The following is a 15635-nucleotide window of genomic DNA, read 5'->3' as shown; positions in this document are numbered from 1 at the left end:
GAAAGGCCGAGAAAAATAGATCCTGTGGAAAGACAAAGGGAAACCTTGGTTCAAATCTGGACCCGTCACTGGCCAGCTCTGGGTCTGGGGTGCACGTATTAATCACTGTGAGCCTCGTTCCTCGTCTGGAAAATGGGGATGATGAGGGTGTGTGTCTCCTTGGATCGTCACGCGAAGACAAAAAGGTGACGCACGCCCAGAACCGCTCAGCATGGCGCCCCGCCGGCAAAGCAACCCAGAGCGCAACGAAGGTTCACCCCCATCATGGGCTACGCCGCGATCACAAGCAACCCGGATCAACGATGGGGCGAAGGGAGGAGGCACATGGGGGCGAGGACGCGGACTGCGACACAGAGAGCAAGCGGGGTGGGGGTGGGGGTGGGGTCCCTCCTCCTGGCGCCCGGCCAGGAGCCCGGCGCTGGCGCCTCGCGTCAGGCACGAACCGGCTCACGAAGCAGAGAAACCGAGGGGCCCCCGGCGCAGGGTCGACCAGGCCGCTTGACGAGGCCGGCGGCCGCCCTCTCTGGTCCCGAGAACACAACGGCCTGGAGAGCCCCGCGCTGGGAGGCCGCCTCCAGCTCCTCTCGGGTGCCGGCTCCGGCCCCGGCCCCGCTACGGCTCCGGCCTCGGTACTCACCGTAGAGGGACGCCGACCAACCACCTCACACACTGCTGCACCAGCCCTCCTCGGCCGCGTCCACCGCAGTTCCGGGGAGGGGCTTGCGCTTACGCACGCCTTTGCGTTGGGAAGGAAGTCCCGCCCCCATTCTAGACCCCGCCCTTAATTCGCTGCGCGGGGCGGGCTTTCGCAGTCCGGGTACCGAGAGCGCGGACGGTGGGTGCAATGGGTTGCGCGGGTAGGTCCTCCTCTCGGGCTTAGGGAGCGGGAGCAACAGGTGGAGCCCGCCGTACCTCCTCTGAAGGGGCTCTGTTCTACCTCATGTATGGGAACGTAAGTTCTTGTATTCTTGCTTTGGTTTTAGCGTAGGGGCTGTTTACGTACTAGCTGTGTGCCTGAAGCCTCGCAAACGTTTTAGCATTTAATTTACAACTCAACCAGCCTGTATTGGAGGTGTTGTTTTCCGCAGGTTTTCATGCCTCGCCTGTTGCTCACTGATGGTTGGGGAAGGTCTGGCTGCCTCCAATAATCAAGCTAAACTGGGTCCTTTGTTATATGCAGAGAAATCAGCTTCACGGTAGTTAATCTTTTTTTCGATGTGGGGACCACCAGACCATCTGGGAAACCTTTCCCACGCACTGTCTCTATGTCCGGTGACTTTGGGAAGTCCTAAAGGACAACGGGGGAATTCACCAAGCTTAGGTCGAGTGAGCCTCCCCACCACCCCGGAGCCAGCATGGGACACAGCTGAACTCATTTCTTGGAGGAACTTGCCAGTGTGTCCCCAAGAGCCTGGGTGGCATAGTCTGTGCCCAACTGGTGCCTGAAGCCTACGGGGACTGCACTTCCTGTGCTCCGGACTTCCTCATAGGTACTTTTCCATCTGGCTGTTCATCTGTATCCTTTAATATCCTTTGTAATAAATCAGTAATGGTGAGTAAAGTGCTTTCGTGAGATCTGTGAGCCTTTTGGCAAATTATCAAACCCAAGGAAGAGGTCATGTTACGGAAGGCAAGTCTGTGTGCCTGACAAACAGTGAGGCCAAACAATACCAAAACGTCAGTTCGGAGCAGAGAAAGGTATATTGCAGGGCCCTTCAAGGAGACGGGTGGCTCATGCCTTAAAAACCCAGAACTCCCCAAGCTTTCAGCAAAGCCCTTTTATAGGAAAGGTGAGGGAGGGGCGTGGTGAGTGGTTGCAGACTTCCTGGTGTCACATCCCTTGTTCTTGAGGTCAGGTCACGGTCGGGTCACCATGTTCCTGTTAGCCTCCACCAAACAAATGTTATTCTCTGTTCTGACAAGGAAGGGCAAGGTCCCAGGGCACAACTTTCACCCTTCGAGGTCCAGGCACTGCCTAAGAGGAGGGGTTCCCTGTGCAGACAGGTTACCCTGCCCGGGAGCCTTAGTCCAGCAGCCGGTCTGGGTCCTCCCGCCAGTGCCCAGGCCCCGCTAAGGAGGCAGATCTCAGCTGCTGGCGCCCGCAGGGCCAGGTCCCCAAACGCTGCCCAGCTGTCATCACTGAGGGACCCAGGCTCCCAGAACCCCAAGGGCCCTCAGACTCCTCAGGCCGCCGAGACAGAGGCCAGTCCCATGGTCGGTGACCCATGGAGACCGCTGCACGACCAAAACAACCCAAAAAACCTGTTCTGCTTAAGTTACCTAGAGTGACTTCTGTTATCTGCAGCCAAACCCTGACTAATAGATGCATTGAACACAGACACAGACACAGACACACACACACACACACACACGCACAAAGTTATCTCTTAAAAATGATTTTTAGTACTAGCAAGATTGAACACGTTTTCAAATATTTATCGGCCATGTATAATTCTCTTTTTAGGAACCACGTCTTATAATCTGAGTTCCTGTTTAAAGACAGTTCTTTTGAAAAACTGTTTCATAAGAACTCTCTTTACATTGGGGATTCTAATGATGCAAAGAGTATTGCGTTTGTTTTTTTTTCCCCCTCAGTAGATTCCATGTCTCTTACCCTTGTTTGTGGTGTTTTTAATGTCACATGTGGTCTGATGGTACCAATCTCTACTGTTCCATAGGTTGTCTTTCTAGCTGTCTTCTAGTGACAGGAAATTCAGAGAAACCAACAGGCCTGTTTCTCCAGGAGGGGGATGTCCCTCATGCCCTGAATTCTGCCAGGAAAGTAGACTGGATACCAAGTGACGTGGAGGAGGGGCTCCTGCAACCTTGCTGTGAAAACCTCTCCCCTCTGTGTCCCATGGACGTGTCACCCAGTATCCCAGGGGAAACTGGAGCAGTTTTTGCTGAGCTGTTTGGGGCTGTTGTCCTAAAGCTAAGCAGGGGTGGGGGTGGGGGACAGACAGGTCCTAGGTCTGGTCCCTCATGTCCTTGTATTGCACAAGGGACAAAGCCTCATTTCCCAGGACATTCAAGCATATTCCAAGCAGAGGCCTCTTCCACCCCTGATTCTGCCCCTTCTTTCATTTCCTGCCCCTCCTTTTCCCCCCAGCTTCACACTGAGATTCTCACTTTCCCCTTTTTTCTCCTTATTCATTCTTTCATTCAAAACACATTTACTGGGACTTCCCTGGCGGTCCAGTGGATAGGACTTCGCCTTCCAATGCAGGGAGTGCAGGTTCGATCCCTGGTCGGGGAGATAAGATCCCACATGCCTCACGGTCAGAAAACCAAAACACAAAACAGAAGAAATAGTGTAATAAATTCATTAAAGACTTTAAAAATGGTCCACATCAAAAAAAATCTTAAAAAAAAATATTTACTGAGCTCCTGACCCAGGGGAAGACGACAGACAAATCTACACTTTTCATGAGACTTATTCCACTAGGGGTAAGGAACAGAAAGAAGTAAGTGTAATAATAGCACCTATTTTGTGAGTGCCTATGTGCGTCCAAACTAAGGCACATCAAGGGTAATTCACTTGCCAAAGGTCACAACTAAGGATTCCAACCCAGGCACTGGTCAGAGATCATGCTGTTAACCAGCAACCCATACTGCCTCCTTGGTTATTACAGATATGAGATTAGGGCTCTGTGCCATTTGTCAGCCAAGGTAAAATGTTTTGTGCTACGAATTTGTAAATCATGGCAGGCAGGGGAAGGACAATCTCATATAAAATAAAGTTCACAAGAATTGCAGTCGAGTTTTATGAAAAGGAGGACTATGGATTTCTCACATATCCAAGAAGGGATTTTGAAAGGGAAAATAATGCTCCCGCGGAAGACTCACCCACGCAGGCCTCACCCTTGCATTAGCGTGCAAAGGTGAGTTCTACCTGGCACCAAGCCTGGGAAGAGATAGATTCACTTCCTCCTTGGACTTTTGGGCTTAGACGTCATCCAGCATGGAGGGGATGGAAAAAGAGATGCCATGCAAATGGAAATCAGAAGAAAGCTGGAGTAGCAATTCTCATATCAGACAAAATAGACTTTAAAATAAAGACTCTTCCAAGAGACAAAGAAGAACACTGCATAATGACTGAGGGATCAGTCCTAGATGAAGATATAACAATTGTAAATATTTATGCCCCCAACATAGGGGCAACTCAATACATAAGGCAAATGCTAAGGGCCATGAAAGGGGAAGCTGACAGTAACACAGTCACAGTAGGGGACGTTAACACCCAGCTGGCGTCCTCGGCAGCCTCACTACCTGCAGAACTTCTGACACTGCTCTTCTTTCCCAGATAGTGACCTCGCAGGGTAGGCAGGGCCGTAGGAGGTGGGGGAGGGGAGAGAGCAACAGGACTCCACTCACTGTATCCCTCTCTGCTTCCATCCAGGGCTGCTGTCACTGTGACCAGAGGTGAGTGTGCTGGGAAGGGGCTTGAGCCCACCTTTACCAGGAGACTTTGGGAACCTCCAGTCTTGTATCAACCCAGGTCACTCTGAAGCCCTAAGACTTAGGCTGGGTGGGCAGTGGGCGGGGAAAGATGGATTATTAGAGGTGAACAGGATTCTGGAGATCAGGGAGCCAAGTAAAGTCATTATTAACTTTAAAAGCTGTGGTCTGTGCAGATTTGGGGGGCAGGCTGGAAGTGCCCGCAGGCTCCTATAGGACAGAGGACAAGTCTGGGGCAACAGAGAGGTGCCCCTGCCCTCCCCCCGCCAGTCCATCATAAATCAGGCAGAGCACTTCTGATTTTCACACTCTGTTTCTCAGAAAGATAGTGGTGTCCTTGGCTCTGCACCTAGTGTTCCCACACTGCCTCCAAGATGTCAGCTAAAGCCATAGAGAGCGGGGGAGGAGATGCCACTGACCCCTTCCGGCCGGAATCCCCCTCTGATGGTGAGTGCCCTAGGGAAGCTCCAGAGGGCGGGGTGGCCCAGGGCTTGGGGTGCCTGAACGAGGGCGGAGGGGGTCTGGGTTCTGGCCTGGAGCTGCCACCAGGTGCACTGTGCCCCATCAGGTCTCTAACCTCCTGGGCCTCACACTCCTGCTCTGTGAAGTCTGGAACCTGCCAGCTCCGCGTTGGTGCTGGGTCTCCCTCTCTCTGTCTTCTCCTTGGGTTCACCTCCAAGCATCTTTGTCACCTCTTAGCACAGCTGCCATTGAGGTCCCCTCCCAACATCAGAGTTCTTGGGAGTTTCGGGAGATGGTGGAGGGCGCTGTGTGGGGCCTCTGGTCCCTCAGCTGCCCACCCTGCTGGGAGCTCCCCCACCTCTTTTTTTTGTTTTTCCAGAGGAGGATGAACCTTCCCAGTCATCCAACCAGGCCTCTGATGGTTCTCCTGGCAAGCCACCACAGGGGCCACCGCAGGGGCCAGATGGATCTGGCTCTGACCCCAGAGACCCACCCAAGGATGGAGGCAGCAATTTCTCCCGTAAAGCAGGTAACTGATCCCTGACCATCAATCCACGGGCCCTCACCCAACTCCCCACTGCTTAATTCAGCCTTCTGAGTTGTCAGTGTCAGGCCCACGTTCCTGATAGAATCGCTCTGACACTCACATTGTCAGAAAAAGGGCACAGTATACATGAGAGATGAAAGAAATGACGCTCTAGAATCAGAGGAGCCACACTTCAGGACTTGGCTCTGCCTCTGACTTGCTGAGTGACCCAGAACCAGTCACTTGCCCTCTCTGGGCCTTGAATGGTTTCCTTTTAAGCACAGTGTAGGATGAGGTCCCTCTTAGGGCTTTCCCAGAGCCAGGTCATATTCTGTTAGGAGGGACAGAGGTGCTGCTCAGGCTCCAGGGCAGCCGGCAGGCGCAGGCTCAGGCTCAGGCACGGCTCCTTGCCGGTTAAGTCCACTGGCCGTGCCCGACCTTTTGGCCCCATAGCACCCAAGGCGGGTGAGTACCATTTCTCCATTTTCCCTCCTCCCGTGATGCCCCAGGGCCTGGTTGTTAAAGTCCACCCAGGACACACCCTCGCAGAGCAGTGTCACGTGTAAGGGTGGGGCTAGCCTGGGGCCAGGGCAGCAAAAGACACAGGCTTTTTGTTTTATTTTGGGGGGGCCCCATAGAATACACACAGCATTAAATTTACCAAGGTAACCATTTGTCAGCGTGCAGTTCAGTACTGTTGACTATATTCGCATTACCATGCAGCCAACCTCCAGAACTCTCTTCATCTGCCCAAAGTGAAACTCTGTACACATTAAACATTAACTACCCATATCCTCCTGCCCCCAGCTCCTGGCAACCACAGTTCCTTCTGGCTCTAAAAATTTGACTAATCTAATCTAAATTCCACGGAGGTGGTATCATACCGTGTTTGTCTTTTTGTGACTAGTTTATTGTACTTAGCATAAGGTTCCCAAGGTTCACCTGTCTGTCAGAACTTGCTGTGTAAGGCTGAATGATATTCTATTGTGTGTATATACCACATGGTGATCATCCGTTCATCCGTTGATGGACACTTGGGTTGCTTCCGCCTCTTGGCAATTGTGATCAATGCTGCTGTGAACACGGGGGTGCAAATATCTCTTCAAGACCCCGCTTTCCATTTCTTTGGATATATATCCAGAAATGGGATTGCTGGATCATATGGTTTTCTACTTTTAATTTTCTCAGGAACTGCCGTACATTTTCCATAGAGGTGATGGTGACTAGGGTGGCAGTGGTGGAGCCAGAGACAGATTGGAGTCATGCAGCCACAAGCCAAGGATTGTTGGCAACCCCTAGACAATGATGCTAGAAAGAGGCATGGAAGGATCCTCCCCTAGAGCTTTCAGAGAGAGCCTGGCCCTGCCTACACCTTGATTTTAGATTTCTGACCTCCAGAACTGTGAGGGACCATGAGAGAATCAACACAGTTTGTGGTAGTTAATTACAGCAGCCTCAGGAAACTAATATGGGCAGACCTCATTTTATCGTACTTTGCAGATACTGCGTTTTTTACAAGTTGAAGGTTTGTAGCAACCTAGCCTTGGCAGATATTGGTTCACATTTTTAGCAATAAAGTATTTTAAAATTAAGGTATACTCCTTGTCTTTTTAAACAAAAGGCTATTGCACATTTAGTAGACTAGAGTATAGTATAAACATAACTTTTATATGCAGTGGAAACCAAAAACTTCACGTGATATTCGCTTTCTTGCGGTGGTCTGGAACCGACCCCTCAGTATCTCTGAGGTGTCCCTGGACAGAGCTTGAAAATCCCATTGTGGTTGAAGGCTGCATTAGAGTCAGAGTCTATACAAGGAGGAGGTGGGAGTCTCTAGGGGGGTGCTGGACATTGGTAATAGAAAGGGGGCAGTTTCTGTTAGTGACAGGGTCTAGGGCAGCACCGTCCAATACACCTTTCTGCAGTGGTAAGCATGCTCTCTGCGTGATCCAGTATGGTAGCCACTAGCCACATGTGACTATCGAGTCCCTGAAATGTGGGCCGTGGGACTGAGGAACTGAGTTTTAAATTTTATTTCATTTTAATTAACTAAGATTTAAATGGCACACATGGCTAGTGGTTCCTATAGTGGCCAGCATGGGCCTAGTATATGACCTTGGGTGTGTGTGGCAGAGAGTTCAAGATCTTTGGAAGTGAGGCATGAGAACTTCAAGGCCAGTTTGTTGGAAATATCATCTGTGCAGAAACGGAAACCCTCAAGACAGGTCAGGGGTACTGATGGAGAGAGAGGTGATGGTGAGCCATGAGCTGCAAACTTCAAGAAATGACTGCAGGTCTGAGCCTGATTTCGTACCTTCTCTCCCTTGCCTGGGACCAAGGCTCCTCTTTGTGGGGAGCTGGCTGAGCTCACTCCTGCAACTCCTGAAATCTCCGGAACTCCTGGTCCCAGCTGCCCCAGCACCCCAGTCCCTGCCCCTGTCATATGTCCCTGCCAGCCCCAAGAGCTCTCAGCAATTCAACATGGTCCAGGCATGCTCTGCCCCGTGGTGCCAGGGGCTTCAGCCACAAGGCAGGATACACACAAGGAGCAGGGTGACTTCTCTATTTTTTTTTTTTAATTTTTGTATTTTATTTTATTTATTTTTTTTATACAGCAGGTTCTTCGTAGTTATCCATTTTATACATATTAGTGTATACATGTCACTCCCAGTCTCCCAATTCATCCCACCAGAACACCCCCCCACCACTCTCCCCCCCTTGTTCTCTACACTTGTATCTCTATTTCTGCCCTGCAGACTGGTTTATCGAGGTTCCACATATATGCGTTAATATATATTTGTTTTTCTCTTTCTGACTTAATGTCACTCTGTATGACAGACTCTGTATGACGTAGATCCATCCACGTCACTACAAATGACCCAATTTCGTTCCTGTTTATGGTTGAGTAATATTCTATTGTATATATGTACCACATCTTCTTTATCCATTTGTCTGCTGATGGGTATTTAGGTTGCTTCCATATCTTGCCTATTGTAAATAGTGCTGCAGTGAACATTGGGGTGCATGTGTCTTTTTGAATTATGGTTTTCTGTGGGTATATGCCCAGTAGTGGGACTGCTGGGTCATGTGGTAATTCTATTTTTCGTTTTTTTAGGAACCTCCATACTGTTCTCCATAGCGGCTGTATCAATTTACATTCCCACCAACAGTGCAAGAGAGTTCTCTCTCCTCCACACCCTCTCCAGCATTTGTTGTTTGTAGATTTTCTGAGGATGCCCATTCTGACCGGCGTAAGGTGATACCTCAATGTAGTTTTGATTGCATGTCTCTAATAATTAGTGATGTTGAGCAGCTTTTCATGTGCTTCTTGGCCATCTGTATGTCTTCTTTGGAGAAATGTCTATTTAGGTCTTCTGCCCATTTTTTGATTGGGTTGTTTGTTTTTTGTTAATATTGAGCTGCATGAGCTGTTTATATATTTTGGGGATTAATCATTTGTCCGTTGATTCATTTGCAAATATTTTCTCCCATTCTGAGGGTTGTCTTTTCATCTTGTTTGTAGTTTCCTTTGCTGTGCAAAACTTTGAAGTTTCATTAGGTCCTATTTGTTTATTTTTGTTTTTATTTCCATTACTCTAGGAGGTGGACCAAAAAAGATCTTGCTGTGATTTATGTCAAAGAGTGTTCTTCCTATGTCTCCTCGAAGAGTTTTATAGTGTCCGGCGGTCTTACATTTAGGTCTCTAATCCATTTTGAGTTTATTTTTGTGTATGGTGTTAGGGAGTGTTCTAATTTCATTCTTTTACAAGTAGCTGTCCAGTTTTCCCAGCACCACTTATTGAAGAGACTGTCTTTTCTCCATTTTATATCCTTGCCTCCTTTGTCATAGATTAGTTGACCATAGGTGTGTGGGTTTATCTCTGGGCTTTCTATCCTGTTCCATTGATCTATATTTCTGGTTTTGTGCCAGTACCATATTGTCTTGATTACTGTAGCTTTGTAGTATAGTCTGAAGTAAGGGAGTCTGATTCCTCCAGCTCTGTTTTTTTCCCTCAAGACTGCTTTGGCTATTTGGGGTCTTTTGTGTCTCCTACAAGTTTTCAGGTTTTTTGTTCTAGTTCTGTAAATAATGCCACTGGTATTTTGATAGGGATTGCATTGAATCTGTAGATTGCTTTGGGTAGTATAGTCATTTTCACCATATTGATTCTTCCAATCCAAGAACATGGTATATCTCTCCATCTGTTTGTGTCATCTTTGATTTCTTTCATCAGTGTCTTATAGTTTTGTGAGTACAGGTCTTTTGTCTCCCTAGGTAGGTTTATTCCTAGGTATTTTACTCTTTTTGTTGCAATGGTGAATGGGATTGTTTCCTTAATTTCTCTTTCTGATCTTTCATTGTTAGTGTATAGGAATGCCAGAGATTTCTGTGCATTAATTTTGTATCCTGCAACTTTACCAAATTCATTGATTAGCTCTAGTAGTTTTCTGGTGGCATCATTAGGATTCTCTATGTATAGTGTCATGTCATCTAAAAACAATAAGTTTTATTTCTTCTTTTCCAATTTGGATTCCTTTTATTTTTCTTCTCTGACTGCTGTGGCTAGGACTTCCAAAACTGTGTTGAATAATAGTGGTGAGAGTGGACATCCTTTTCTTGTTCCTGGTCTTAGAGGAAATGCTTTCAGTTTTTCACCATTGAGAATGATGTTTTGCTTTGGGTTTGTCGTATATGGCCTTTATTATGTTGAGGTAGGTTCCCTCTATGCCCACTTTCTGGAGAGTTTTTATCAGAAATGGGTGTTGAATTTTGTCAAAAGCTTTTTCTGCATCTATTGAGATGATTATATGGTTTTTCTTCTTCAGTTTCTTAATATGGTGTATCACATTGATTGATTTGCGTATATTGAAGAATCCTTGCATCCCTGGGATAGATCCCACTTGATCATGGTGTATGATCGTTTTCATGTGTTGTTGGATTCTGTTTGCTAGTATTTTGTTGAGGATTTTTGCATCTATATTCATCAGTGATATTGGTCTGTAGTTTTCTTTTTTTGAGGTATCTCTGTCTGGTTTTGGTATCAGGGTGATGGTGGCCTCATAGAATGAGTTTGGGAGTGTTCCTTCCTCTGCAGTTTTTTGGAAGAGTTTGAGAAGGATGGGTATTAGCTCTTCTCTAAATGTTTGATAGAATTCACCTGTGAAGCCATCTGGTCCTGGACTTTTGTTTGTTGGAAGATTTTTAATCACCATTTCCATTTCATTACTTGTGATTGGTCTGTTCATATTCTCTATTTCTTCCTGGTTCACTCTTGGAAGGTTATACCTAAGAATTTGTCCATTTCCTCCAGGTTGTCCGTTTTATTGGCATAGAGTTGCTTGTAGTAGTCTCTCATGATACTTTGTAATTCTGCGGTGTCCGTTGTAACTTCTCCTTTACATCTCTAATTTCATTGATTTGAGTCCTCTCCCTCTTTTTCTTGATGAGTCTGGCTAAAGGTTGATCAATTTTGTTTATCTTCTCAAAGAACCAGCTTTTAGTTTTATTGATCTTTGCTATTATTTTCTTTGTGTCTATTTCATTTCTTTCTGCTCTGATCTTTATGATTTCTTTCCTTCTACTAACTTTGGGTTTGTTTGTTCTTCTTTCTCTAGTTCCTTTAGGTGTAAGGTTAGCTTGGTTATTTGAGATTTTTCTTGTTTCTTGAGGTAGGCTTGTATTGCTATTAATTTCCCCCTTAGAACTGCTTTTGCTGCATCCCATAGGTTTTGGATCATCGTGTTTTCATTGTCATTTGTCTCTAGGTATTTTTTAATTTCCTCTTTGATTTCTTCACTGATCTCTTGGTGAAGAGATTTAGTAACGTATTGTTTAGCCTCCATGTGTTTGTGTTTTTTACGTTTTCTTTCCCTGTAATTGATTTCTAATCTTACAGCGCTGTGGTTGGAAAAGATGCTTGATATGATTTCAGTTTTCTTAAATTTACCAAGGCTTGATTTGTGACCCAAGATGGGATCTATCCTGGAGAATGTTCCATGTGCACTTGAGAAGAAAGTGGAATCTGCTGTTTTTGGATGGAATGTCCTATAGATATCAATTAAATCTCTCTGGTCTATTTTGTCATTTAAAGCTTGTATTTCCTTATTAATTTTCTGTCTGGATGATCTGTCCATGGGTGTAAGTGAGGTGTTAAAGTCTCCCACTATTATTGTGTCACTGTCGATTTCCTCTTTTATAGCTATTAGCAGTTGCCTTATGTATTGAGGTGCTTGTATGTTGGGTGCACGTATATTTATAATTGTTAGATCTTTTTCTTGGATTGATCCCTTGATCATTATGTAGTGTCCTTCCTTGTCTCTTGTAACATTCTTTATTTTAAAGTCTATTTTATCTGATATGAGTATAGCTACTCCAGCTTTCTTTTGATTTCCATTTGCATGGAATATCTTTTTCCATCCCCTCACTTTCAGTCTGTATGTGTCCCTAGGTCTAAAGTGGGTCTCTTGTAGACAGCATATATATGGGTCTTGTTTTTGTATCCATTCAGCCAGTCTATGTCTTTTGGTTGGGGCATTTAATCCATTCACGTTTAAGGTAATTATCGATATGTATGTTCCTATGACCATTTTCTTAATTGTTTTGGGTTTGTTTTTGTAGGTCCGTTTCTTCTCTTGTGTTTCCCACTTAGAGAAGTTCCTTTAGCATTTGTTGTAGAGCTGGTTTGGTGGTGCTGAATTCTCTTAGCTTTTGCTTGTCTCTAAAGCTTTTGATTTCCCCATCAAATCTAAATGAGATCCTTGCCGGGTAGAGTAATCTTGGTTGTAGGTTCTTCCCTTTCATCACTTGAAGTATATCATGCCACTCCCTTCTGGCTTGCAGAGTTTCTGCTGAGAAATCAGCTGTTAACCTTATGGGAGTTCCCTTGTATGTTATTTGTCGTTTTTCCCATGCTGCTTTCAATAATTTTTCTTTGTCTTTAATTTTTGCCACTTTGATTACTATGTGTCTCAGCGTGTTTCTCCTTGGGTTTATCCTGTATGGGACTCTCTGCGCTTCCTGGACTTGGGTGGCTATTTCCTTTCCCATGTTAGGGAAGTTTTCGACTATAATCTCTTCAAATATTTTCTCTGGTCCTTTCTCTCTCTCTCTTCTCCTTCTGGGACCCCTATAATGTGAATGTTGTTGCGTTTAATGTTGTCCCAGAGGTCTCTTAGGCTGTCTTCACTTCTTTTCATTCTTTTTTCTTTAGTCTGTTCCACAGCAGTGAATTCCACCATTCTGTCTTCCAGGTCACTTATCCGTTCTTCTGCCTCAGTTATTTCTGCTATTGATTCCTTCTAGTGTAGTTTTCATTTCAGTTATTGTATTGGTCATCTCTGTTTGTTTGTTCTTTAATTCTTCTAGGTCTTTGTTAATCATTTCTTGCATCTTCTCAATCTTTGCCTCCATTCTTATTCCGAGGTCCTGGATCATCTTCACTATCATTATTCTGAATTCTTTTTCTGGAAGGTTGCCTATCTCCACTTCATTTAGTTGTTTTTCTGGGGTTTTTTCTTGTTCCTTCATCTGGTACATAGCCCTCTGCCTTTTCATCTTCTCTGTCTTTCTAAAAACTGAGGAAAGAGGAAGGAACTTGGCCCAGGGCTAGGAAGGCCAACAGAGAGGTATGGATTTAGGAAAGGAAGCAGGAGTGAGGATGAAATGGCAGAAGTAAAAAGCAGGGTCAGAGGTCTGGGTTGAAAGAACACAATTTGAGTAGAGTTGAAGGTGACAGAAGATGAGTCTAGGTTTACTAGGAGAAATAGAAAAAGTCTCTTGGGGACGTTGGCCTTAAGTCTCACAACCACCAGATAGGTATTTCAGAAAACAAGAGGTTCAGGACACATCTCTGAAAGGTTTGAGTTGCCTTATTCAGGTATGATTATAGTGGGGGAATAAGGAAATCTACCAGAGAAGTGGCTAGGGCTCACAGTTATCCTAGGGGCAGCTGACGACAGGGGCAGAGCCAAGGGAACTGCTGGATCAGGAGGCCCACGAACAAATCAGGGGCATAGCCGCCTGTCACTTCCCTACCAGGAAGGAAGCCAGGTATATTACTATAACCAAGGCACACTGGGGTCTTTACTGTATGGAGAACTTGGCTCCTGCCCGCAATCCTATGGCTCTGCGTCATACACAGGAAGTAGGGCCTCTGTGCAACCAGAAATGGGAATGGGACTGAAGGAGATTCAGCCCACAAATATCCGACCACCAGCTTCCACCTCTGCAATCAGCCACCCTGTGTCTGCTCAACGCATCACAGAAACAAGTTTTCAAGGTGAGTATACAAACAGCAGAGAAAATTGAAGAATGAGGTCAGCGTTCAAAAATGGGGTCAAATCGACAGCTGGGAAGTGGTGTAGAGACAGGTAGAATTTAGATCCTGAGCCTTTAATAACCACTACCTTCTCTCAGTGCTCTCTGTTTTTAGACTCTATATAAGAACACCTAGGGCTTCCCTGGTGGCGCCTGCCAATGCAGGGGACACGGGTTCGAGCCCTGGTCTGGGAAGATCCCACATGCTGTGCAGCAACTAAGCGCATGTGCCACAACGACTGAGCCTGCATTCTAGAGCCCGTGAGCCTCAACTACCGAAGCCCACGTGCCTACAGCCCATGCTCCGCTACAAGAGAAGCCACCGCGATGAGAAGCCCGCACACCGCAACCAAGAGTAGCCCCCGCTAGCCGTAACTAGAGAAAGCCCGTGCACAGCAATGAAGACCCAGTGCAGCCAAAAGAATAAATACGTAGAATAAATAAGTTCAAACAATAAATAAATAAATAAACCTAAATTTAAAAAAAAAAGAACATCTAATGCAGGAGGGAAGGTGGGAGGGCCACTGTAAAGGTCATCTATGCTACATGTACAAGAACCCCGAGAGCACACCAATAGGTACCACATTTTTCACTGCTGTAGCCGATCATTCCCCCTGTACTATACCACACTGTAGCACTCCCTTCCCTCATCTACTGCTATAGTCTCTTTGGAAGGTGTTTCAGAACTCTTGTTATGAGAGTGCCAGTTGAACTGTCCTCACTTCCTTAATTTATACCAGGATTTAAGACCTTGTGGTCTGAGATCCTGTCCAGAGAGCAAGCAGGCTAAGACTCTGTCTTTGTTGATATATTTCATCAGAAAGGGCTCTACCCCCTCTCCTAGTTCATGGTGTGAAGTGTTCTTAGCCTCTCAGGAAAGTGGGGAGAATTGAAAGGACTCTATATGAGAATGCTAGGCTTTGTAAAACATTTCAGTTTTTTAAAAATAAGACTCATTTTGTATTGGACTTACAACAGTCCTATGAAATACAAAGAAAGCCAAGAATCAGTGACATGAAACGATCACCAGTAAGAATTACAACAGTCACCGCTTACCTCGTAGCATAGGGCACTGTCCATGATCCTTAAGAAGAGTTAGCAGAAATGCCTTGCCCATCTTGCCCCTGAACCCCTTGAAAGGTACACGACTGCTGTGTTGGTGTTTAGGGGGAGCATCTCACTTACCAGGGACTGACTTCTCCCTTGATTCCTCTGTAGTGATGGAGACTTCCCCGCTGATGAAAAATTCCCTGGGATTGCAACCTCCAAGCCAGACAGCTTTCCTATGGACTGACAGAGAACTTGTCAAGATGAAACACCAGTCTGCGGGAGAAAGGGAAGAAGAGAATGATGGAAATCGTTTCTGGGAAACTATTTTTACATTATGTTTTGTTTGTTCCTGGTAAATAAACTGTAATCTTCTTAACATTAAAACAAAATCTAAACCACTAAATTCAATAATACAGGAATATAACTTTCGAAAAACATTTCTTTGGCTGCGCAGCATGTGGGATCTTCGCTCCCCAGCCAGGGATTGAAGCCACGCCTGCTGCATTGGAAGCGCAGAGTCTTCACCACTGGACCACCAGGGAAGTCCCAGGAATATCACTTTTAAAGGAGAAGTTATAAACCCCTTGGTTACATGAACTGGAGATTTTTAGTAAGAAGTCAATATATTTGTTGTTAGGCACATTTTATGTTAGGCTGTCTCCCTGCACAGGATGCAGGCGCCTTGAAAATGGAAATCATATCCCTCTAGAGTACGTCCCTCTTCTTTCTGCTTGGCAGTTTGCTGCTCCACTTGTTCAACCCCACCTAGTAATAACCTATACTTCCCTTGTTCCTGTTTTCCCATCTGGAAAACAGACAAAA

At 45.9% G+C, this 15635-nt stretch overlaps 2 long non-coding RNA genes across 4 annotated transcripts; both read left to right on the top strand.

Annotated features, from left to right (window-relative positions):
* The first annotated feature begins 748 nt into the window (after positions 1-748).
* LOC130706875 (uncharacterized) lies at positions 749-5381 on the top strand. Of its 3 annotated transcripts, none has more exons than XR_009006916.1 (5): positions 749-952; positions 1089-1490; positions 2679-4422; positions 4780-4905; positions 5300-5381. It is a non-coding gene; the product is annotated as an uncharacterized LOC130706875 (long non-coding RNA). The 3 variants fall into 3 exon arrangements; XR_009006915.1 differs by having other exon boundaries at positions 750-952; positions 1181-1490; XR_009006914.1 differs by having other exon boundaries at positions 749-1490.
* LOC130706876 (uncharacterized) lies at positions 5374-15216 on the top strand. Its single transcript, XR_009006917.1, has 2 exons — positions 5374-5449; positions 8562-15216. It is a non-coding gene; the product is annotated as an uncharacterized LOC130706876 (long non-coding RNA).
* Positions 15217-15635: the final 419 nt, after the last annotated feature.

Source organism: Balaenoptera acutorostrata, unplaced genomic scaffold, assembly GCF_949987535.1.
Source record: "Balaenoptera acutorostrata unplaced genomic scaffold, mBalAcu1.1 scaffold_606, whole genome shotgun sequence".
Lineage (NCBI taxonomy): Eukaryota > Metazoa > Chordata > Mammalia > Artiodactyla > Balaenopteridae > Balaenoptera > Balaenoptera acutorostrata.
Note: the sequence above shows the minus strand (reverse complement) of the source record. Positions and strands in the feature narration are given on the sequence as shown.